Source organism: Ochotona princeps, chromosome 3 (assembly GCF_030435755.1).
Source record: "Ochotona princeps isolate mOchPri1 chromosome 3, mOchPri1.hap1, whole genome shotgun sequence".
Classification (NCBI taxonomy): domain Eukaryota; kingdom Metazoa; phylum Chordata; class Mammalia; order Lagomorpha; family Ochotonidae; genus Ochotona; species Ochotona princeps.
The window spans coordinates 36,217,951-36,242,739 of record NC_080834.1 but is presented as its reverse complement, the minus strand read 5'-3'; the positions used below and the strand labels follow the sequence as shown (position 1 = coordinate 36,242,739).

Sequence of the window (24,789 nt, the reverse complement as noted above, 5' to 3'; positions counted from 1 at the left end):
CAGGGCGTGGTTGCCTGTACCGGATGTGAATGCAGCACCCATCCAGCACACATGAGATCCAGGAAGGAAGGGGCAGAGCTGGCGGGGGGATTAAGGGGCTGGTCCCCCCACCAGTCAGCTACTCCCACTGGAGAGTTTTGGCTGGGATAGAGACAGACCCGACTAAGCAAGGCTATAACACCTGTGCGCTCCATGTGGACTAGATCAGGGAAAAGCCAGCATCAGCTGGCAGAAGCTGGCACTGGGGACTAATTCTGTCGAGTCAAATCTCAGGACCACCTAAAGAGTGCATAAACCGGGACAGAGAGACCTGGGAGGGAAAAGTGGGTTCCCCCTTCTTGGGTCACTATTCCCGTGGGAGGGCATGAAAACTAGGACGGGAGCTGGGATGGCTAGATAGAGAGGCACTCAACAACATCTGTGAGGGCTGGATGGTTGAGTTGGTTAGATAGAACTAAGCTTTAATACCCATTGACAAGTACCAGAGCCAAATGGGATGGGGGACAGACTGGTCTTCTGCTACACATACTGGCAAACCAGGGTAGGGGGCGGGCTTGGTGGGGGTTATTGTGGGTCGCCCCTACTAGGCTGCAGCTCCCACTGGTTGATGTAAGGGCCGAACCAGACTGGACTGCAACACCCATTGGTTCCAGTGCAACTCGGGACTGAAAACAGAACCAACCCAGCAATTGCAACCACCAGCTGATCGGGGTGATGGACTGTGCCGGGCCCTGTGATTGCTAGAACATATAAGAATCTAGTCTGGGAATACCTCAAAGTATCTTTGGAGATCTCCCCAATCGAACTGCTGGACTCAGAACTCTAACCAAGAAAAGACAGAAGACAGAACAGGACAATCATTCATCTCAGCTATATGTTGGCAGCAAATTATGGGGCAAACGGAGACTTTATGATGGACCATATCAATCGGTGGACAACCTCATCGAGCGAAACTGGCAGCGATTCATAACTGCAGAACTATTAACACCACTCGAGCACATATCTCAGAGCATGCCCCACATCCGGGACTTGGGGTGGGCGGGAAACCGGGTGGGGCTTCTCCCTCAATATCCCCTTTTACCTCAGATACATGATGGAAACAATATGGACATAATAGCATTACCCACTTTCCTATCCCCCTAAACCTTTTTTTTTTCCTTCTTTTTCCTTTAACTGTAATTAACTATGTAAAGATTGTCAACAACAATACAATAAAAAAAAAAAAAGGAATAGATGCATGAATGAGTGATCAGGAATAACCACCTCAGAGAGGTAGCAGAGGGAGCGGGGAGGAGACAGTGTTGTCACCATCTACCTTTTTCACAATGGGCCTTTTGATTCTTTCCTGATTATTGATTTTCATTAGACTTCCCAGTGGGAAAACCTTGCATGGGAAGGGTCAAGATGGAATTTGCATTTCTCTTTGGTTATCAGTGCTCTAAGAATAAGGACCTATGCAGCCTAATTCTGGTGACAGCAACAACCTTGCGGACCGAACTGTGTCCTCCCCAGATTCACAAGTTGAAGCCCAAATGCTTAACACCCCAGAATGTGACTGAACTCAAAGACAGGACCTTCAAAGAAAAGATGATGCCACAACGCTCTTGGGAGGTGAAGCCTTCAGCCCAGACCTGCTTGCTGATAAGAAGTTATCCGGCTGTCAAGGATATGCACTCTCAAGGAAAGACAACGTGAGGACACAGGAGCTAGCCATCTGCAAACCAATGAGAGAGGCCTTAGAAAAACCAGCACTGTCAGGCCCTAGAACTTGCATGTCCAGTTCTGTAACTATCAGAAAAAGAATTTCTGTTAATTAAGCCATCCAGTCTGTAATATATAGTCATGGCAGACCAAATTAATATAAGCATGAATATAATAATGTTTTTATTACATCATGGGTAACCAGTAATCTATGACAGGTAGGACAGAGCCAGCCTAACCCCAGGAAACACTGGGGTGGCTGTACAGTGCACACACATTGCAATCATATCCCAGTTACACCTCTCACCACCCCAGGGAAGCTGTCCCACTGCTCTGAGAATCTTCAGCTTCAAAATGTCACTAATGGAAGGACAGCATGAGATAAGGCTTACAAAATCTCATTTCATGGTTTTTGGAGGTCGCTGCTCAACAAATATTAATTCCCTGCCTTCATCTTCCTGTACAACTTGGTCACGCTGGCACAAAAAGGCTTCTGCTCTGAGGAAATCATAGCATACCCAATAGGTCAGTGAAAAAGTTACTGTGTAGAATAAATACATGTGAGCCTGAGTGTGTGCACTGGCAACTGAGGACTACGAAAGAAAGGGGCAGAGAGGAGAGGCATTTGGTACAGCAGTTAAATCCCTGCAGCTCATAGTGGAGTGTGTGGGGTTGAGTCCCAGCTCTCTTCCAATTCCAACAAGGCATTTTCTGGAGGTCAATGGGTGATGGCTCAGGAGCTTGGTTCCTGCGACCCACATTGGGATGGATACTTGGACTGAGTTCCTGACTACTGGCTTTGATATGACATAGGGCCAGATGTCACAGGCATTCATGGAGTGAGCCCCATGGAGCTTCTATTCTAGGCAAGTATGTTCTTGTCTTCCCACTTGGCAGAGAGCTGTGGGCTCACTCTCTTTCTCTCTCTCTCTCTCCCCCTAATGAGACTAATCTTGTCAGGTTATGCCTCAAGGAGTAGGCACTTAGCCTAGGGTCCCACATAGCAGTGCCTGGCTCCAGTCTCCAACCTCCCACTGCTGCAGATCTTGAAGCAATGATGGCTCAAGTCACTTGAGTTCCTGAGTTCATACCACCAATATGAACATCAGCTCTTCTTTCTCACTCTGTATGTTTCCCTCTAGTACCAGCATGAGTGCTTCTGTGTCCCTAGATGCAACTTGCCCACATGTTGGATATCCTTGCATGGCTCATTCTTGTATGGCTGAAGATAACACGTATTAGGAGTCTTCATGTGGCCTCTGTCAAAGTCACAGCTACCCTTATAGTGACCCAGAAATCATTATTCTACTTGGCTAGCTTCTGGAAAATTCCAAAGGAGACAACTGGTGCACCTGTGCAGGCCATAGTTTAACAAAAACCAGACACAACACTCGCCAGTGTCTAATGCTTTTGTCTCCATGGATGATTCCAGCTACATAATTACTTGATTAGGGGAGTCATGATGTGAGAGTTACACAGCCCAGCAGCTGTGGCTTTACATGGATGGCTACAAGATCCAGAAAACAAAATTGTAAATCACCTTGCCCCAATCAGATTGTTCTGTAAGCTATGTGGCAAACACAGGCAGTGTGGAAACCTGTCTGATGGTCTTGCTCAGAAGTTGTCATCATTAACCGATGCTGCTAAGTCTTTGGCTGATCAGCGCACGGCGGGGTCTCCCAAGGGTTAACTCCATAGCTTAGCTTGTTTCTCTAGGGATAACAGGATGGGCATACTTGGCCTGATACGGTTAGCCCCTGGCTTGATCGCAAGTTCCCTCTTCCCTGCTTCCCCTTTTTTAAGATGACCTAGGAGGAACTTAGCAGTTGCTTGAGCATTGGAAAATACTGGGAGGAACTAGTCAGACTATAAAAGAGGCAGGCCAAATTCGAATAAATGGTATTCTCTTTACAAGAATGACCCACTGCGTGTTGTCTTCTTTGTAACCCTAGTCCCTCCACTTGGCGACGCAGGTGTTGCTGACAGTACAGTACCTATGAGACAAGATGAGAGGGTGGCTCTTGGGCTCCTAGGCCTGGAGCTCCCAGCACCTGCTTCTCTGAAATGTGTGATATGTGTGTTCTCATTCTATCTGCACCTTGCTTTCAGTCTGATTTGTTGCAAGGTTGTTATGTGCTGGCACATGGCACCCACAGTTAACTGAATTTTGGCCAAAAGATGTTTTAAACATTCATAAGAAACTGTCAGAAGAAAACAATGATGGATTCAAAGAGAAAAACTCAAGAATGACTGGATGGGACTAAGAAAAACACAGTAAAAATAGAGACACCTACCCCAATAGTTCAGCTCCCTAACTAGCACAGCTAACATGCTATGAAGGATTTTGAATATTTAAATCTACTGAAGCTTTACCATGCCCTACATGGCTTGCTTTTCACAGAGGTTGGGACTGAAAATTCATTTAAAGTTACAAGCTGAATTTGTTACAATATCAGATGAAATGTGTTCAAGGGCACTTTAAAAAAAGCCTATAAAAAGTTCTAAAACATACTTTTTTACTTTTAATTTTTAAATTGTCAGTTCTTTTTTTAAGTGACATTAAAGTCTTAGGGGGAAAAAATCATTGTTTCTGTTTGCAGTTGCAGGAATTATTTTCCATTGGTAATTTCATATTTCTAAATGTCACTGTATTTTAATTTTTGTCATCCCTTCCCCCGGAGGACCGGACTTCCTTCCCTGTGACCTCAGTCAAGCTCACGTTTTCACCAGCGGGTGCTACAGGATTTCATGTCACAATCGCGGCCCAATACTGTCTAAGTTGTTCTGTAAAGTGAGAGCAGGCTTCGGCCAGGTATAAGGAGGGACGCACTGGGGCAGGCCGACTCAGAGCTTCCGCCATTCTCTTGCGCTAAAATCAGTGTGGCTCTGGGAAGCCCCTTGCACCCTGGCAAGCACAACACCTCATCACCAATCACGGTAAACTGAATTACTGTCTTGTCTTCAGTGCGATCAATCATGATGTAAACTCAATCCCTGACCCCTCTCTCCCTGGGCCTGATTTATGTCCTGGCATCAGATGCAAGTGACAATCAGAGAAGTCATTCCTGGCTAATTGCCTTCGGACTTCATTCAGGATTGCCTCAGATCTGCCAGCTGTCTTTTATAGGGTGGATGCTGGTCAACTTTCAGTGGTGTTTAGCTGCTCCACCCTGCACACTGCCAGCTTGAGGGAGCGCTCTTTCGGTTCCGCACCTGACGCCTGAGCAATTCAGCCTCCAGTGCCAATTTGGACATTCTCGGGGTCAGAGCACAAAAATGAATCCAACACAGGTGGGAAAGAGAGATGTCTGCAGCATATGATTTTCTCTCCAAACCTCCCATCATACCATCTGGGCTGATTTACCTCCCCATTACTTTTTTGAGAAATCTCCTGCACAATATATAATTTACATATGGAGTAATACAAAGTCCAATTCACTTTCACAAATGCAAAAGTTTGTGTAAGCTTTCCTCTTACCAAAACATTTATGGAGTATCACTTTTCCCTTCAACTATTACGTATACCCACTGTCTGTATTCCCACTAAACTACGGTCTTTTTGCTTCTGACTTTTTAAACAACTTCTTCAGTGAAGTATTAAGTCTTTTTACCGGAATGTAAATGTAAAATATAATATCTCAAAAACAAGAAGAAAGAGAGAAGGAAGAAGATTGGGAGGAAGGAAAGATGAGAGAGACCATCATGATATTCTTAGAATTGCATCTAAAAATCACAATAAATCAATTAAAATTAAAAACTAAAAGAAGCAAAAAATAAACCTACATTATTACGACAAGAAACAAAGTTCATGGATAAAGGCCTATCATGATGAAACTATACATGTATTTCCAAAAGTGTTCCAATGAAGTTATCTTTCATTTCCACTTTTCCACAAACGTTTTGAAGTCCCCTCATAGACTATCCCTTCACCCCAGAAATTTCTAATGCCCTTCTCATGCTATTCCCAGTCATTCTCTGCCCTCAAGCACACACTGCTGTGAGTAACAGCATCAACTAGTTCTGTAGGTTCTAGCATCTCAGGCCATGACACCCTCCCGTGTGTTCTCCTTTTCAAGGCGTCCCTTCACCTACTCAACCTCACGTCTTTGAAAGTCGTTCCTGTTGCATGTGTCACTGGTTTATTCCATTATATGGTGTTGTATGAATATTTCACTTTGTTTATCCAGTCATTCGATGCAGATTTGGTTTATTTCTACATATTTAGCTCATTTGAATAAAGCTACTATGAACTTTAACACATCTTTTCAGCGAAAGTGGGAGATCTACATTTGCACTTTTTGCCATTAGATATCTAGGTGTAAAATTGTGGGGGATTTGTATGTTACGTTAGTAGAAACTGCCAGGTAGTTTCCCAAAGTGCTTGTGCTTGTCATTTTTAAAAGGGATACCACTCTCAGGCATCTCACACCTCCTGCTAGTCTTCTGTGAGGGACACAAACCCTATAAGTGTGCTCCGTATCCTCCGAGAGGCATGGGGTTTCAGCCTCACTCTCCATAATGCTGTGGCTTTCAGACTACCAGCTCCACTGAGAATTTTTGTTTTACTGGATCCAACAAGGTAACTTTTTTTTGTAGATGACAGTTTTTTGTTGTTTGTTCATTTTATGACACCATTTAATGGGCACTGGGGTCTCCCTTCTCCCTCCCCAAGACCCTTCCCCTCCCTACTCTCTCCCCTCCAGTCTTACTTTAGAGCTAAAAGCCAAGAGTTTGACTCTGTTCACATTGTGGATATTTTTGGTTCTCTCTTTAACAGAAATCCCAAGATTTGTGGCTTGGTTTAAATGGTGAAAGAGCTTAGAGGTCAAAAGTAGTAACAAGCAGGGAAAATACATCAGGGGGTACTTGGAAATCTGGTCCTGCAATTTGAGGCATCCAATAATGCCCAATAAATTTGTCAAACAAGTGTATTTCTAAGGCTTGATCATAGTCAACGGCCAGTGCAAGAAAATCAGTTGGTTGTGGATAGAGACATTTTATTTTCTGCTTGAGTGGTATTCTCAACAGAGTTACAGGAGTGAATTCATCTTTTACTCAAAAGCTTCGGCTCTCAATATATTTTTACAGCCCAGTACCAGGAGAGGCCTTGAACATTGCTATCCATGCTATGCCCCTGTCTATAAAATACAGGCTATAAAGATATTAGACTATGGATATTTGTCATATGAGCAGTGAAAGATTGCATGAAAGAAATTACATGCAGAAGGTATACAACCCTGTCAACACCTTGATTTTTATCTCAGGAGACCCATTTTGGATACCTGACCCCTACAGCTTTAAGGTAGTAAACCTGTGTTGCTTTAAAGAATAATCCAGAAGTAGATATAGATAAAGTCAGCTGGAAGATATCTGAAAGAATTGTGATTCCAAGTATTCATGCCCTTGTGTAGTCTTTGCAGGGTCCAAGGTGTTTGATAAACACTAGAATACAATAAAAGTGGCACCATACAACTCTGGGTATAAGACTAATGAAAAGTTGGAAACTACTTTTTTTGCTATTAGGAGCCCTGAAAAGCTATGAGAGAATTCCAGTTACCCTGCTAGAAAGAAGACGTGAATTGACACACACAAAAAATTGGGAGGCCACAAAGAACGCAGGAGTCCAACGCTGGTGAAGACTGAGATCTCAGGCACACAGCAGCGGCTATGCCACCTGCAGGGAGCTGTGCTGGCCTCTCTGTACACCGAATTCCTGGTCCACAGGAGAATGGCCAAATCAAGTTGTTAATATGTTCACCTAGCACACATGGGATGTGGTTTTTCATGTAATGCACATGTGATCTCTTGTGGAGGAGTCTGAGACTGAAGACTGAACAGAAGACTGAGGAAGAAAAGCCAGTATTAACCAAAAGTAGACAACTGCAGCACCACAGCCACATGCAGGAGTGGTTCTGGAGGACGATATCAAGTGATGGTCATAGGTGAAGCTCAACAATAGTTTACGGGCAGCCGTTCATGGGTGTGCTGGCCGGGCAGAGACTTGGAGAGAATATGATCAAAATAGTTCCTGGGAAGCGGAATATAGATGGAGCTCTCTGACACGATGCAGTGTGGCAATGTCTACAATCCATGTTAACACTTATTAAGGAGCAATGTTATCAGAAGACAGTTTTAATAATCGCATGCTCCAGGGGGTCTATCCTATGAGTATCCATTTGGCCCTTTCCCAATCACCCTCGTCCTTGCCAAACAAATCTCATGAGACAAGTGACTATGATATAAAAGAATGAAGGTTTGCAATGGATCTGATCTAATCACTGCTGAGCACTCAGCTGCCATCAGCAGATCCCAGCCTGGTTCCCTCCATCTGGTGAGGTTCCAAGCCTTTGGAGGTATCCTGGAAGGGATAGGCAGCTTGCTATTGCTAGAAAAGATATTTGTTCTACATATGAGTTTGCCTGCCCTGCCCACATTGCTTCTGTCAAAAGCATGTTTTTGCAGGCTAGAGAATGCCTGACAAATCACTATACTATTTCACATAGCTTTGTTTCCAACCTGTGAAATCGTTTTATACCAAAATATGAAAATAAGCTCATGGGCATGGTAGTCGGTCATCTTTCCAGGATGCCAATTACCCATTTGTCTGAAAGGACAGATGAATCTCCTGCTGACAATAGTTATGGCTCCAGCTGGAGAACAGTATTTTATAGGAAAGTTATAGCTGGTGATATAGCAAAGAATAAAATCTTGGGCAACGTTACCAGGCAAGAACCATGACCAACTGGAATAAGCAAAAAAAGAGAACTGTCAAGACCAACTAACCTCACATAACCAGTTTCAGAAACAAAGACTAAATTTTGATTGTTGCTTTTCTCACTTGGGGGTGAATATTTGTGCATGTGTTAACCAATTATTTTCTTTTCTCCCCCTCCCTTTATGCAAATATCTATTCTCAAATGTGCTAACAGTTGATTGGTCTTATTTTCAGATATTTAATTGTAAGACATCAAAGGTTGCGCATGCTAAAGCCTAAAAGGGGGAATTACGCCACCTAGAGATGAATTAAGGGACTTTGCATCTTTCTGGAGGGAGAGGGTGGCAGTTTGGAGTTACTTGAGGGACAGTGCACAACATTAGAAAGTTGAAGATAAACTTCAAAAAGGCATGAATAAACACCAACTTGCTTAGAGGCCAGGTAGACAGTGTCATTGGTTATCAGCTTCTCTCTTAGCACTGTGGCTTCCAGAATCTCCTTCTGGAAAGAGTGGGCTGGATATGGAAAGCAAGCAGCATCCTGTTGAGATCTCCGTTGTCAGGCAGCACGAAGGACAGAGGCAGAAGTGCTGGCAGATCCCAGCTCTCAGCCTTTCTTTGTCTTACATGGCCCTTTTACCCGGGATGGTTCACTGTGCGTGTCAACTAGGAACCTGTGCTTGGGTAAAATGAGCATTTAAATTAGTGTGCTTTGGACAAAACAGATGGCTCTCCACAGAGTGGATGGGCCTCAACCAATCAGTTGACAACCCAAATTCAACAGAAAGCTCAGCCTCCATGAACAAGACAAGATAATCCCAGAGAAACCTATAAAATCTTTGACCCTTTTGCATCTCAAGCCTGTGGGCTCCACACTGCGGAATTTAGGCTTTCCAGCGTTGCCATAACCATGTGAGCCAGATTATCATAATACATGGAATTAATTTAATTGGCCCTGATTCCCTGGACAACCCCAATGCTTTTGAAAGCCTGTAAAGCAGGGGCTGACATCATAGCCAATCTGGATCATGGTCAGCTCCACCAGCTAGCTCCCTCCTAGACAGTGTCCTTGACTGCCATCCCAGTGTCTGCCATGAGCTGTGCACTGGTCCGTTCGCAGCAGTATTTTAGAAAGCCTGGCTTGTGCCATTTCTTCGACCCTCCAACTCCTGCCGAGTCTAATTGTGTAGAGCCTTGTTTTTCAATAAATTTCTCAGTCTATGAGATTCGTAATGGCTCCGATTCCTTAATTGTGCCATGCCTGATCTTATCATGCCTTTAACAAAGAATAAAACAGGCTCTAATCCTCAGCACAGAAAGTAAAGCACAACACTGTTCCCTGGTTCTGTTCTATCTCATTCACTCGTTCATGGAAGATGTATTCATCCAGTGTCTACATTAACACAGGTGCTATTCTCACAGAGCAGACTTGGGGCATATGGAGGCTGTGACGTAAAGATTGTCATTTTACGTAACCATGACCCCTGAAGGGAAACCACAGGGAAAAGTTTCAGTTCATTGTAAAGAACTTGGAAGCAGTCACAGCACACTGTGGGTAAAATCTCTCTCCACTCTAAAGCATTGAGCGCCTAGAACTATAGAAATTACCCAACCCTTTCACAGATGCTTCATAAACATGGATGCATCCGTTGGCACTTTTGAACTAACTGTTCGGCAGATTCATTGTGAAGTTTCACATGCTGTGATTCCATTATTACATGTATTACCTGTGAGAGTCCACATTTTGCCCCATCCTAAAGTGACTATGAAGTATAATAGTATTATAATCATCTACAAATAACACCAAAGGTAAGACAAATATGTTCATTGCTTACCATATGCCAGGAAATTTTCATCAACTATTTCATAAGTCTCCCAAAACTCCAAAGAGCAAATTTTATTGTCCTCACTATGCAGATAAAAACAGTGAAATTAAGCAAAGCATGGTGATTTGTCCAAAGTTCTCAGCTACCGACTAGAAGGAAATGAAGTCATTCTGCCCCTGAGTATTAATCAGCTTTTCAGTATTATTGCAAAACGTTAGCGGCAGGCTAACTTGATAACGAACAGAAGCTTGCTGGGCCCCATGGTTTGAGGTTCAGTCTAGTAACTGTGCAACCCTCTCTGGTTCAACTTTCGGTAGTGACAGTCTTAGTGGCAGGGTCCCAGGTGACACAGGGCGTCACGTGGTGAGAGACAAGGAACATCCATGCCTGAGTGTGTTTCTGTTTATGTAGTGTCATATAAAGATACCAAGACTGAATCATGGAGGTGCCCCTGCAATGATCTAATTAATCAGTTCCAAACCGCCCTGCTACTGAACACCACCAATTAGATTAAGTCTACACTTCTAAGCGACGTTAAACTTTGAGATTTAAAGCCCTGAATTCAGGGCCAAATCAAACCATTGAATCTCAAAACCCAAACAAATTTTCTTCCTTTTGTGCTAGATCACCCTATGTATGTACTATGTAATATATTATATTATATATGTAATATATATTATACTACATATAATATGTAAAACCAGATAATAGTGCTCATTATTATAAGATTGTTATTCATAACAAATGAATTCTCATACAATAAAACCATAATTTTGAGATAAAATCTTGAATGTGGAATGTATAGCATGTACACTTATTAAAAACATTAAAATGGCGATATTGTTTCATTTATTGAATTTTTGTGTGCTCCCATCAATTCAACATGTTTGAGAGCTTTATTTAATCCTCATGTTACCACTGAAAAAGCAGACACTAGCTAGTCTGATTTTAAAGATTAGAATAAGTAAAACCAGGTAGGCTAAGAGGTGTTTGCAATATTGGTCAGCTATTAAAATGTGGCCAGACAAGAATCCAAAGGCTGCTTTGTTTGATGCCAAAACTCAGTCTCCATGTGCCTGACACCTGCCACTTCGTCCCTTACTGAGAGCAGGGAAGGTGGATTTTGTTTACTGTGTTTTCCAAGGTGACTTACCCCTTCACCTATATGTTCCAGGATTATTTGCTGCCCCTTCTCTGCCCTAAAACAGAAGCCTGTTTATTTCTATGACAGTTTCTACTTTCAGCCCCATTTAAAAATTAGGAAGACTCAGTCAGCAAGGCATTTCAATATGAAGGATTGGCTGTGCAAATAAAAAGACATGTTTTAGAATACTTAAAGCGCAAGGAATGACTTACTACAATCATTCATTGCAATTTAGGTGATTTAAGACATTTCTTCTACTTTGCTCAATCAAGCACTGCCAACCAGCTGACTTTGCTGCTAACCATGATTCAGATTCGTAGAGGACTGCATTTTGCCTATAAACCACAGCTGACTGTGGCAATGTGAGACGTTTAAGACAACCGGGTATTTAAATTGCCTCGTCTACAATCAAGGGGAAAATGATGGAATATTTGCAACACGGACCTGTGGAAAGTTATGGGTTCATCTGCTATTTGCTCCTCTTAGCAACATCAGCTCCAAAGCTGAAAAACAGATTGAAAAAAGGAAAACTGGTTTGGAGGAGAAAGGAGACTACTGAGTAGCTATGATTCATACATAAAGAGAAACATTCGCATAAAAGCGCAGTGGGAGAGAAGGAAGCTAACATTTTTTCCCAGGGTTTAATTTACACCACGAGCTTCACAAACCTCCCAGAACAACCCTAAAAGACAGGTGTTGCTACGTCCAGATGATAAAGAAGTGAATTGTCATAAATCAAATCCAAGTTCACAAACCCCTCCACCTCAAAAGTCCAGGCTTTCCCCACCATTTTATATCAACTCTGTTTCCAATGTTATGGAAATTTCTCTTGGAGATTCTGAAAAAGACCCCTTTTTAATAGATCAGAGTGAAAATCAAGTCATGAATCACAAAAGCAGTCGTTAGGGTGATAGGGAGCCTCTAACAATTGTCTTGCTTCAGTGTTTGTTAAATCGCGAGCATCCTTGTGTTCGAGCCTCGAGAAAATGTCTTTAGAAACCCTGAAATTGATAGCAAAAGTGAACAGGAAAAAACAGCTGTGCTCCTTGCTGTCTGGAGTTGATATCTATTCTTGCTGGCAGCCCAAAGCCTATCCTGTTTGATTTGAGAAGCTATCCTTACCTTTCCTGGGAGGATCACCCACTTCCAAGCCAGTGGTTTGGATGGAGTTGTCAGTTGGAGGCCCTCCCCGCCCTTCAGGCAGGGCAGACTCTCCCCAGACCCACCTGCTTCAGCCTTTGAGCAAACTTGGGAGAGAGAAAACAGCTGGAGAGAGTGATCCCAGAGGTGAGTCCCTGCCATGTTTCTCCAGCTCTGACCGGGCTCTTGTTCCGCTTCGACCTTAGTTAAGAAACTTTTCCTCCCCTTTCCCTCAAATATATCTCATCATTTTTATTTCTCTTTGTTAGCTACAGTCGGCTTCTGTTGCTAAAGTGCCTGAGCAGACACCTGGAGCCCTAGAAACATATGATCCCGTCACTACCTTTGGTAAAACTGTGATATGGAGCCCCCTGGGTCTCTGAAGGCAGGGATTCCTTCCACCTGGGCTTACCGCAGGTGCGTTGCCATGGTCCAGTTGGCACTGTCAGCTGTTCCATCTCAGATGATACTGACAGGAGAGAACAAAAATCGCATCATCTATTGAAACATTTTAATTTAGTAGGAAACTTATAAAAGGAATGAGAGTTCGTTAGTGGGGTTTCAGACATGCTAAGTAAAACACCTGCAAGGAAACCACTCTCTCATCTGAACAGGATCAAACAGGGCCCTGTACCCCAGAATAGCTTCATGATTTATGAAATCTCACAAATAAGGAATCTCTGCATTGACTTTTAATTAGCCAGCACTGACCATGAAAACTAAGAGTGTTGCCCACACTCTTCCACACAGAGACAGGTCTATTGGAATTTAACTTAAAATTTTAGCAAGAAAGTTTGTACAGTTTTTTTTTAAGCGATGCTTTATTCTTTCGCTGCTAGAAGCAGGTTGTACCGCAGAAGACACAGGTAGTATGCTCCTGGCATTGCAGTGCCCCCTCCCTCCAGCCTTGCAGAGTGTCTTGCTTGTTTCGTCTTTGCAGGCTCACAAAGCCATCTTGGCAAATGCCTGCAATCCAGGCCTACTTGCAGATGTCTCATTATGTCTCTCTATGGAGCACGCTTTTTAACTGAAGACAAGAGAAAGTGTCGACAAGCATCCTATTTTGTCTGGGAGTGAATAAAGGGCTACACACAGCTGTGTCTCCTCAAAGACCTCAAACTGAAAAGGGTTGAGAATATCTCCTTGTTCTGAGTTCCCCAGGCTTTATCCAATCCCATTTCCTCCATGTGAGAACTTCACCTACCCTAGAAACACCAGGCATAGCTTGTCAAAGATAACTAGAATTACATTAGCAAAGTCAGTTCCAAACACTGTAGGATCTGGAACCCAAACACTGTAGATTTCCCATTTGCCACTTAGTTATCCCCAGGAAAGGCTCTGGGCTATTAAATCCTCCCTGTCCTTGGAGCCACAGGTCATTCACTTCCCTCATGCAGAGTTCTATGTCCTCCACACCTGGGTGGCGCACTCCCTCCCCTGGAAATCCGTCCCAGGATCCGCAAGCGTCTCTTGATTCATTCCCACTGGCCACACGCACGCTCACCTCTAGGGCAGAGGCCAATGATGCTCCTCCCGTTTAAACCACTTTCAGAAAACAAAGAACTTTCCTGCCCAAGTCTGATGCTATAAAAAAGCAAAACACAATGGGGATTCTGAACTGACAGAGCACTAAGAAGGTGATTAGCTGGAGGAATAATAAAAGAAGTGGATGGCCTGATTTTAAAAGAATTTTCTTCTCCTGTATATGGCATAGAATTATCAAGGTTATCAGCTAAATAAAGAAATGATGAATGTTTCAGGTAATGGACATATCAGCTATCCTGGTCTATTCATTATGTATTATATGTATATAGCTGAATATCACACTATACCCTATTAATAACCATAACTATCAGTACTAATAACAATTACCTAAAAGTCATTGTTGGGGCCAACACAGTGGCATATCATGCTAAAGCCTGCACATGCCATGCCAGATATGGGCACCGATCTGAGTCCTGGTGGCATCTTCATCTGATCCAACTTCTTGCTAATGTGCTGGAAAGCAGAGGCTGGCTTACGTGTTTGGGCCCCTATACGCATGTGGGAGACCTGGAAGAAGCTCCTGGCTCCTGGCTACAAGCCAGCCCACCTCCAACCATTGAGGCCGCTTGGGGAGCTAACTAGATCTGTTTCTTTCTCTTTGTGTCACTGGAACTTTAACTTTTCAAGAAAAGTGAAATAAATCTTTAAAATATATATGCATGATATTTTTGATTAAAAACAATAAAAGTCACCGAAAGACATGCTACATATAGCTGATGAACTACTAGCATCTGTTACCAGAAAAGCTTAGTGGGTTCTTTCCTCAGCTGTTCTAGAACTAAAAACCCAGGAACTGGTTGGAAAACAGAACAGAAGTCTTGTTCTAAAGTGACCAGGTGAATGCAACAAGAAGAGGGAAGGGAAAGCACCTCCCGGGAGAGGGCTGGGAGATGGGGTGTCCTTAGAAAGGAGAGAGGTGCGGACCTTGAGATTTTCATTAGAATCATGGGACTTTAAGAATTCCCTGACCTCTGCTTGTCTGGGAAGTATCCCAAAGGGAGGACACGCCTCCCTGATGCTCTCCCAACCCGTTAGGAAATGGCTGGGCAACTCTTGTGCCACCCACTTAAAGGTGTGGCCAAGAGTTCAGCGGACATGGATGGTCTCACATTCAAAATACTTAAAGTGCTTTCAAAACTCAACTAAAGACTCAACTAAAATCACTTCAAATAAAAACAACTTATTATATGTCAACTATATATTTTTAAGTGCAAAAAAAAAAAAAAAAAAAAAAAACCAGCATTAGGTACATCTGGTCCTGCCTAGATTCTAGTCTGAGCTAAAATGTGAAAGGACCAGGAAGCCTTGAAGCTGGACAAGATCAGCAGGAAAGACTGATGTCCCAGGGGAACTAAGGGCTCCTTGCAGACAGGGTCCTCTAGGTATGGCTTGGCACCTGTCTGGGCCCAAGTGTGGCAGCTGCCAGGGGACTCAAGGAGCCCTCAGCTCTGCTTCTGGTCAAATCTTGGCCCACTAACACTTACGGAACTCCTTGTGTGTGAACTTACTAACAGACAGAAACCTCTTGAAAAGAAGCTTTCTCTCTCTAGTTTCCATGGTTGTGTCTTTTATGTGATGAGTGTGAGTGTGCAGTAGTTTATATTATGAAGAATCATGAAGGTTTTTTAAACTCCCAGGTATAGGAAGAAGCATCCTAACACAAAGATGTTAGTCAACAAGTACCACAGGCAATTTGACAAATGTTTGCATACCCTAGAACTCGCCAGCAAAGATGTTTCCCTGGACTACAAGCCCCCAGAAGAGAGAGACTTGGAAAGTTCCACACTGTCTGTAACCCAAATGTTAGCATTAGACCCCATCTCCATTAGTTTACTCTTGGTGCTGTTCCAAATTGCCACAAATTCCATGGCTTGGAAGACACCAGTTACAATTAGTGCTTGAAAGAGCTAATATCTCACTGTCGGGAGGGCTCAGGGAAAGAATCCATTTCTTTGCCTTGCCCAACTCCTAAAGGCTGGTCCCTGGCCCGTTCCTCCATCTACAAGCCCCCAGAAAAGCTCTTGGCCTTCCTCTGTCTCAGCAAACCCTACCTCTCTCTTAGCACAGCCATGATTACATTTAGGCTAACTCCAATGATCAAGATAATCTTCCCATTTCTAGATCCTTCACATAATCACACCTTTACTGCCACTTTGCCATGTCAAAGGCTTCAGGGACTTGGACACAGACACAGGGGGACCATGACTGTATCCACTGCTCCCCAGACACAAACAGGGAGAGGGAGATAGAGCAACGTACAAATGCATCCACAGTAGGTGCTTGTGTAGGGTCCCAGTGCTGAGATGGGGAGGGCTCGTATTTTGTGCCAAGGGTCAGCAGAGTCAGTGAGACAGCACACATAAGCCCTTTGTTCCCCCACCTTCTAGAAACACCTCAACAGGGACCTGCCTCCTGACCACTGCTCACCTGAGCTGCACTTGCCAAGTTCGCGGTCAACTGAAAATATATTCACCAAATAATTGTTTATATGTGACAGAAACTTATGAAAAACTCTCTTATAAAGCAAATCAGCAATGTTCTAATTAATCTTTGAGAGAAGCATCAGTTCTTATATCCAAGGATTACTTGAAACAGAGGTCACTGGCATTTGTTCAACCTAGCTCAGCATTTTGAATCCAACTGCGTAAAGCTGCTGCCCATAACTCCTTGGAGACAAAATATTCAAAGCCCTCCTGAGCAAATCCACTTGGCATGATGAGGAGAGGAGAGAACAGAGAGCTGGGGGAGGAGCAGTGGGAGGAAAAAAAGAAAAGACAGGGAAAGTGAGGGAATTTTCTTGGCATGGTTCTCAAGGATGCAAACTCTTGGGGTTTGCACCTGTTTCCTAAGGAGAACACTGCACTGGATACCAGAGTAGAAAGAAAGGGAAGAAGGGTAGTAAAACAGGAGATAGAAGGTGGGTCCCAACCCAGCTTCCGCATGAAGAACACCGCCTTCATGAGGCCAGATTCCAGATGCTGCAGGAACATGAAACCTTCCTGGGTCTAGAAGGAAGGGGACCCTGATTTCTCTTCACAGTCCCAGTCACCCACGTCATGTCACCTGGCAGTGCTGGGCAGTCACAGGGAAGCCAGGCATCATACACCATGGTCCTGGCTCCAGAATCAGTTCTGAAGTAGCAGCAGGGTCAGAGCCTTTTGGACCTGGACTTGGCCAGCTTCCCAGTCCCAACTCAATTGACCTATCATTTCCAGTGTTCCAGGACAGACCTTGACAAGAGCTATAACGTCAGACTTTCCAGGTCTGAGTCTTTGGCTAGGGCCTCAACAAACTTGTTAAGGTTTCTCTCTCTCTGTCTCTCTCTCTCTCTCTCTCTCTCTCTCTCTCTCTCAGGAATTAGTCTGTGCTTGCATCTTGACCATGGCAGAGAACTACAGATCTGATCATTTGAGCACTGGCCCTGCTGTGGTACTCCCAGCAGCCACACTCTATAGCAGCAATTTTGTTCTGCGGCATGCAGGAAGTGAGCCAGGGGCTACAAAGTTAGCTGAGTATCTCCTAGTCTAATACTTATTGAAAAGAAAAAAATAATAATAGGCGTAACACAAGTAATCAAAGAGGGACATGAAATTGGCCTGAATTCCACGCACAAATACATAAAAATTTGTATGTGACACCAAATTGTGATAGGAAGATAGATTGCTTTGGGACTTCTAGGGAAGGAAACCTCCCCTGGGGCACAGAAGGATTCCAAAAAACATCTCTCAGGGCTGGCATTGTGGCATAACAAGTTGAGCCATAACAAGTAGTGCCAGCATCCAATAAGGGCTCTAGTTCAAGTCCTGGATACTCCGCTTCCAATCCAGCTCCCTGCTAATGCAGCAGAAGATGGCTGTGAGTGCTTGGATTCTGGCCCAACTCTGGTCCTTGTAGCCATCTGGGAAGTAAACCAGCGGATGGAAGGTTACTGTGCATCTCTCTCTGTCTGTAACTCTGCCTTTTGAGTCCATAAATAAAAATTCATCTAAACAATACAATTTTTACAAGCAGCAGCTCTCAAACCCAGCTGTGCAAGGGACAGACTCATGATAGAGGCCACATTCCAAGGATGTCATTCAAAGCAGCGGGGAGAACCTGGAGATAGGGAAGAGCTAGGGCTCTGGAGGGATAAAAGAAGCGTTACCTAGAAGAGATCCGAAACTCCCGGCCTGGGGAACATCTTGGGAGCAAAGCTGGCCAGCTGGGCCATCAGTCAGCAACCCCGAGGTGAGCAAGGAAGGGTAGTCTGCAGAGGAAGATCCCATATCCAGGTTTTCAGAAAGTAAATCATCCAATTGGCAGCACAACGAAGGGAGAGAGAGATCAAGGGGAAGAGAAACGATCCACAAGTGTGGAAATGATGGATGGAAGGAAAATGGAGCACGGTGGGCTGGAGAGCTGGAAACAAGACAGCAAGATGGCAGACGAATGACAGGGGACCCTCAGGAGGGGATGGACTCCCCAAGGGGCCCTCTCGGACAGCCCAGTGCACCGCTAGGAAGCTTCACTCCCTCCCTCCTTCCCCCCTGCACTGTCTGCACTCAGAGCTAAGTCATACTCTCACGCTCAGCATGACTGCCTCAAGCAAGCATTAAGATTCGCTGTGGCTTGCAGGCTGACTCCCAGGGATGGAGCGTGCGCTAGGGAGCAGAGCCAGCCCAGCCTTATTTTCCACATCTCCTTCATAGTCACAGAATAATGTCACTTGGCACTTCCATTTCCAAGGGGCTCTCAGAGGTTTCTTGCTAATTACCAACAGGACCAGGCACAGCAGGAAGCAGCGACTGGGACCACAGCCACAGTCCGTGCACTTGGACCCAGTTCTGGTGGCTGAATTAAAGTAACACACAGGTAACCTCTCCCTCTGCAATATGGCATCAGACCCCTCCGCGCCAACAAGGGAACCTTGTGAAGTATCTCCAACCTAGTGAAATTAACAGTGCTTGCAAATGATGTGCAACCAAGACAGGAAACCACAACAGTTACTGTCAAGGAAATCTGAAGCTGTACACATGAACACTTATAGGATGCAGTACCTGTCTGTCTAAAGATCTGCACTTCTCTGGAGACCCCCAAAAAATTGTCACCTGTGGCTTCTTTTTAAAAAATTTTTTTTTTAATTTTACCTATTTGAAGAACAAAGTGACAGGGAGAGAGAGAGACAAAAGGTAGAGATGCTCCCTCTGTTGGTTCACTCTCCAAATGACCAAATCCAGCTCAGACTGGGCCAGGCCAGTGCCAGGAAACTGGAACTCCATCTAGATTTTCCAAACCGTCAGCCAGGACCCAAGTACCTGAGCCATCTTCCCACCGCTTTCCCAGGCATGTTAGCAGGGACCAATACTAGAAGTGAGTGGAGCAGCCAGAACTCAAATGGATGCTCCAAGAGGGGCTGCTGGCTTCTCAAGCCGCAGCTTAAACGGCTGCACCACAATGCCAAGTGCCACACATGGTCTCTTATTGTCTATCAACCTGTTGGCAAAAACAGAGCCGAACAAAAATTATCTAAGACAAATGATTGAAGCTTCAAAACTGGCGAGTTTTCTGTCTCTGAAATCTGTGCCCTGCCCACCCATGAAGTCTTTCTTTCCCTCCTGAGACATCAGAATTACAAATCAGTTCCTCTTGCTGCCTTCCAGCCCCACCCTCTGCCTCCCTTTGAGGATTCAGAGTTCAGGCCTTGTATGGATCTGCTGTGAAATTTTGTCTCCAAGGCATGGCTTTCTGTGAGAGCTTAAACAACCAGAGAAAAATATTCCAGATCTAGAAGGAATTTCAGAAGGGCATTTGTACAAATCCTGGTCCAGTGGGTTGAAAGGTATGAATGTTACCTTAATGAAGGAAAGCATCATTGCAACAGTGACCAAGTTAAGGAGTTTGAGATGGGATCTTCCTGGATTACCCAGTGGGCAAATGCCATGCTCAATGGTAGCAGAAGGAGGCTCGATACAGAAGAGGAGAGGCCAGCATGACCATGGCGGGTGGAGACTGGAGTAAGGCAGCATGAAACACCCACAACACCGAGAACCCAAGGCCATGGCAACCAGAAGCCACAAAGGCCCAGGAAGGTAGCACCTGAAGGAGCCACCTGGAGTTCAGAGCTGAAGCTCCCAGAGCTGTAAGACAAAGTATTTCCTGTTCCTGCTTGTTGCCAAAGCCAGAGGAAGTTAATGCACCTTGCTTTCAGAGGACACTTTATAAATCCCTGTTGATTATTTCTTCCACTCACCAGCTGAAAGGAAACAGTGAGGCCACCCACCTTATACCACCTGTTGTGCCACGCACAAATGCCTGTGCATGGTCACCGTGTGACCCAAGGCCCCAGACTCACCCACCTGAAAGGTTTGTTTCTCTGTCATAGTACCACCCATATGAGAGATCTTGCTGAAGATCTTGGGCAAGAACAAGGTGTTCCCTGGAGCTTCTCACAGCCATCCTGGGACCCCAGGGGATATCAGGTTGGCCCTGGAATCAGCATAGGAAAGAACAGACCTGAGAGAGAGAGACAAAGGGATGCAGACCCCGACACCATGTTCCGCTTCATGAGGGACGTGGAGCCCGAGGATCCCATGTTCCTGATGGACCCCTTCGCCATTCACCGCCAGCACATGAGTCGGATGTTGCCCGGGGGCTTCGGATACAGCCCTTTTCTCAGCGTCACAGATGGCAACGTGCCAGGGAGCAGGCCTGCCAGCCGCAGGGTGCAGGCTGGGGCTGTCTCCCCCTTCGGAATGTTGGGAATGTCTGGCGGCTTCATGGACATGTTTGGAATGATGAATGACATGACTGGGAACATGGAGCACATGACGGCTGGCGGCAACTGCCAGACCTTCTCGTCCTCCACGGTCATTTCCTACTCCAACACGGGGGACGGTGCCCCCAAGATCTATCAAGAGACCTCGGAGATGCGCTCAGCGCCAGGCGGGATCCGGGAGACGCGGAGGACTGTCCGGGACTCTGACAGTGGACTCGAGCAGATGTCCATCGGCCATCACATCCGGGACAGGGCTCACATCCTGCAGCGCTCCCGGACCACCGCACAGGCGACCAGGAGGAGCGGCAGGACTACACATCAACTTGGATGAGAGTCAGGCCGCGGCATTCGATGACGAGTGGCGGCGGGAAACATCCCGGTTCCGGCAGCAGCGTCCTCTGGAGTTTCGGCGGCATGAGGCCTCAGCAGGTGGGGGCCGCCGGGCTGAGGGGCCTCCCCGCCTGGCCATCCAGGGATCTGAGGACTCCCCCTCCTGACAGTCCCGTCGCTATGACTGGTGAGGGGCCCACGTCCCCAGCCTCTCTTGTACAGGCCTAAAGGCTGTGACACCATCCTCAAAGGCCACTTTTCCTCTCCAATGCCCACCCCCAGTTTAATATTAAATTAACAGGCAAGCTGGCCCCACCTTCCCTGGGGGTCTCAGGGAGAACCTTTCATGGCCCCCTCAACGGCTGAGCCCCTGGCCACGCCCACGCCACCTGTCCTGGATCCACTAACTTGACTCTTCAGGTTGCTGCTCCGTCTTGGAACCGCCTCACCTTCCCACCCCTCTCCCCTTTGCTGTGCATCGGAGGGTCTTTGAAGGGGAGCTCAAGGTCATGGGAGACAAAGGGACGCAGACCTCGACATCATACATAAGTGCCTGATAGCAGTACTTGGCTCCGCTCCTACCTCTAGCTTCCTGCTAATGCACACCTGTGGGCAATGGTGAAGGCTGAAATGGGTGTCCCTGCCACCTATTTGGGAAACCCAAACGGAGTTTCCAAGCTCCTGGCTTTAGCACTGGACCATCCCTAACTGTAGCAGGTATTTGGGGAGTAACCCACCAAGATGGAGGCTCTCTGTCTATCTCTGTTTCCCTGCCTTTCAAATAAATAAAAATAAGCAGATGAAGTTGACAATTCAATGTTTACTAAACAGTGTTCTTAAAGATCATAGATCTTGCCCAGTTATCATCAGGCTTATTCCTCAGCATTTGGGAAGTGAATCAACAGATGGAAGCTGTCACACTTTTTCTCTATATGATAACTTAACACACAAATAAATTGGAGCCAGCATTGTGACACAGCCGGTTAAGCAATAATCTGCAATGCTCACATTCAATATGGGTACTGCTTCAAGTCCTGGTTGCTCTACTTTCAATCAAGCTCCCTACTAATGGCTTGGGAAAGCATAGATGGCCCAAGTCCTTGGGCTCCTGGATCCACATGGGAGACCCTGATGAAGCTCCTGGCCACTGGCTTCAGCCTGGCCCAGCCCTGTCTATTGCAGCCATTTGGGGAGTGAACCCACATAGACAAGATCTCTGTGCCTCTCATTGTCCCCTTCTCTGTAACTCTGCCTTTCAAATATTTAAATAAACCCTTAAATAAATAAATAAAAATTATAGGCAAGAAAGATGGCAGTCACCCCAGGTCACCCCTGGAACTATTTTTCAATGACGTGAGACAGACAGAACCTCCTCTCATTAATTGGAGTTGATTGACTTTCTTTCAGTTGTAGTTGAAAGATTCAGGGCCCAAAGCAACACAGACCCCCAGAAGATAAACAGTGACAGATTTTCTGCTAAAATAGCCTGGAATGCAAGATTCGTTTGAGTGATGATTCTCCTCAATTTTTGCATTTAAAATGAGACCAAGACAAAGTGAAACAGCAGATCACAGTACTCATCTTACCAGGTAGGGTGATTTTCTGTGACTTCACCCTAGTCCTGGCCACCGTGGTACTGAGTAACCCCATCATTTCAGCTCAACATCCATGATTAAATCTTGCTTCCAATCAACCTCTCCAGCCCATCTTCCAGGCTTCACGGAAACACTGTACAAAATAATAGCCTTGTTGATATGAAAAATAGGGACAGAATGTACTGAGCATGCAGGCTGCAGGTGGGGACATGGCTTCATGCCCTGAAAATGGCCATCTCCTATTCCTCTTCCCTGGTAGCAGGATCCATCTAGGCCATGCGCAAGATATTAATGATGCCTGAGATCTATCGAGGACTTGCTAGTTTCCAAAAGTGGTTTTCCACTGACTTTGTCATTGAGTGCCCTGTTACTCGGCCACTTCATATTGTGCCAGGACAGGGAGACACCCTGCCTGGCACACAGGAGGAAACTGAGGCTAGGTGAAGTCGAGTGTCTTGTTCTGGATTAAACAGAGCATGACTTTACAGACGAGGCTATAAATTCTAATGAACTTCTACATCTGAGAATTCAAAGTTTCACATCTGTTCAGCTGCCATGTGAGTTACTGAACACAAATCTATAGACTTGTCCTTCTTTAAATAAAGAGTTGTTTATTTGTTTAAAAGACAGAATAACAGATGGAGAGTGAGAGATGCAATGAAAAAGAGTGAGAGGATCAGGGAGAGAGAAAAAAAAAAAAAACTTCTGTTCACTGTTCATTCCCCCAAATAGTTGTAAAACCAGGACTGGACCAAGCCAAAACCAGGAGCCTGGGACTCCATCTGGGTCTTCCACATGGTGGTAGGAGTCCAAGAACTTGGGCCATTTTCTGCTGCTTTCCTACCTGCATTAGCAGGGAGCTGGATTGGAGCTAGAGCAGCGGGAACTTTCACAGGAAGGAACACAGCGTGCTGTGCCACACCTCAGGACTTTCCTTCCTGTCTTGTTGGATGACAGGGGTACATAGAGCCAGCTCTCTGCTCCCAACAGAGAATAGACCTCCGCCTCCAGCTACTTCCTTCCCACTTCTGCTCCCACTACAGTGGGACAAAGGGAGTCTGTTATTCAATATCAGAGATGAAATTTAAAGAGAAAACTAAACAAGGAAGAATCCTGCAATTATTTACTGCAGCTGGAAAAAGATCCAGTCACCTGCCCACCACACTCCATGAGGATTTCCCAGGAACTTCAGACCTCCTTCACCCCTCCTGTCCACTGCTCGATTTAAAAGCTTCCCAACAGCAGCTGTGGGTGTAAGCGAGGAAGGAAAGGAATGCTGCAGCAGGCTCTGGGCGTGCAGAGGGTGTGTGTGTTGGGAGCAGAGGGCAGGGGAGGGCACGACAATGAGCAGGCCCACCCCACGGGTCCTCAGGTGCATCTACCCAGCTTCTGTTGAGTCAGCTCCTCAGTGACAGGCCTTAATTTCTGTGTTTTACCAATGAACAAATCAAAGCTCAGTAAGATAAAATAGGAAGTCACATTCCAGATTCCAAAACATAGCCGATTAACTACAAAACTCAAGTTTGGTTGGTCAGAACATTGTCCCATACCATGAACAACACACACTCACACACACACGCACACACACACGCATGTACATGTGACCCCTTCACCTTGCCCCAGGAGTGGGGCAGAAGGGTTGAGTAAGATCCCAAACAGTCAGTAGTTTAGATTTGCAGCTGCAGCTGTAATATTCGGCATTTGATATGTGTCTATTTCAGCCTTCTATATGTCAAAACCCATCAATCATCACTGCAGACGTGAACTCCAGTGATCATTTCTGTTGGGTTGGAAAGACAACCAAGTCTAACTCCATTCAGTGAAGGGGCAGAATAGCCTAAGTGATTACTCGGAAGTGGCTCAAGGGTTATTAACACACTTCAGGAATATCGTCAGAGATTGTTAGAGGCAGTCACCTTTCTGATTGAATCTCTCATGTTCTGTTCCTTCCTCCATGGCCTCAATGTGCCCCACACAGTCACAAATCCTGCTGAGGTCACATCTATTGGCTGGAGGTCACTCCATGAGCACAGCAAAATT

General features: G+C 45.3%; 1 long non-coding RNA gene and 1 pseudogene across 2 annotated transcripts in view; one reads left to right on the top strand and one right to left on the bottom strand.

Annotated features, from left to right (window-relative positions):
- The window catches only part of LOC131479805 (uncharacterized), a 36,601-nt gene extending 13,666 nt beyond the window's left edge, over positions 1-22,935 (bottom strand). The window contains exons 1-2 of the long non-coding RNA XR_009245102.1: positions 22,741-22,935; positions 20,406-20,562 (exon numbers count right to left, since the gene is read on the bottom strand). This is a non-coding gene — a long non-coding RNA (uncharacterized LOC131479805). The remainder of the gene's footprint in view (positions 1-20,405; positions 20,563-22,740) is intronic.
- Positions 20,601-21,656, top strand: LOC101534874 (myeloid leukemia factor 2-like; annotated as a pseudogene). The gene has a single exon (XR_192128.2). The product of XR_192128.2 is annotated as a myeloid leukemia factor 2-like (transcript).
- Positions 22,936-24,789: the final 1,854 nt, after the last annotated feature.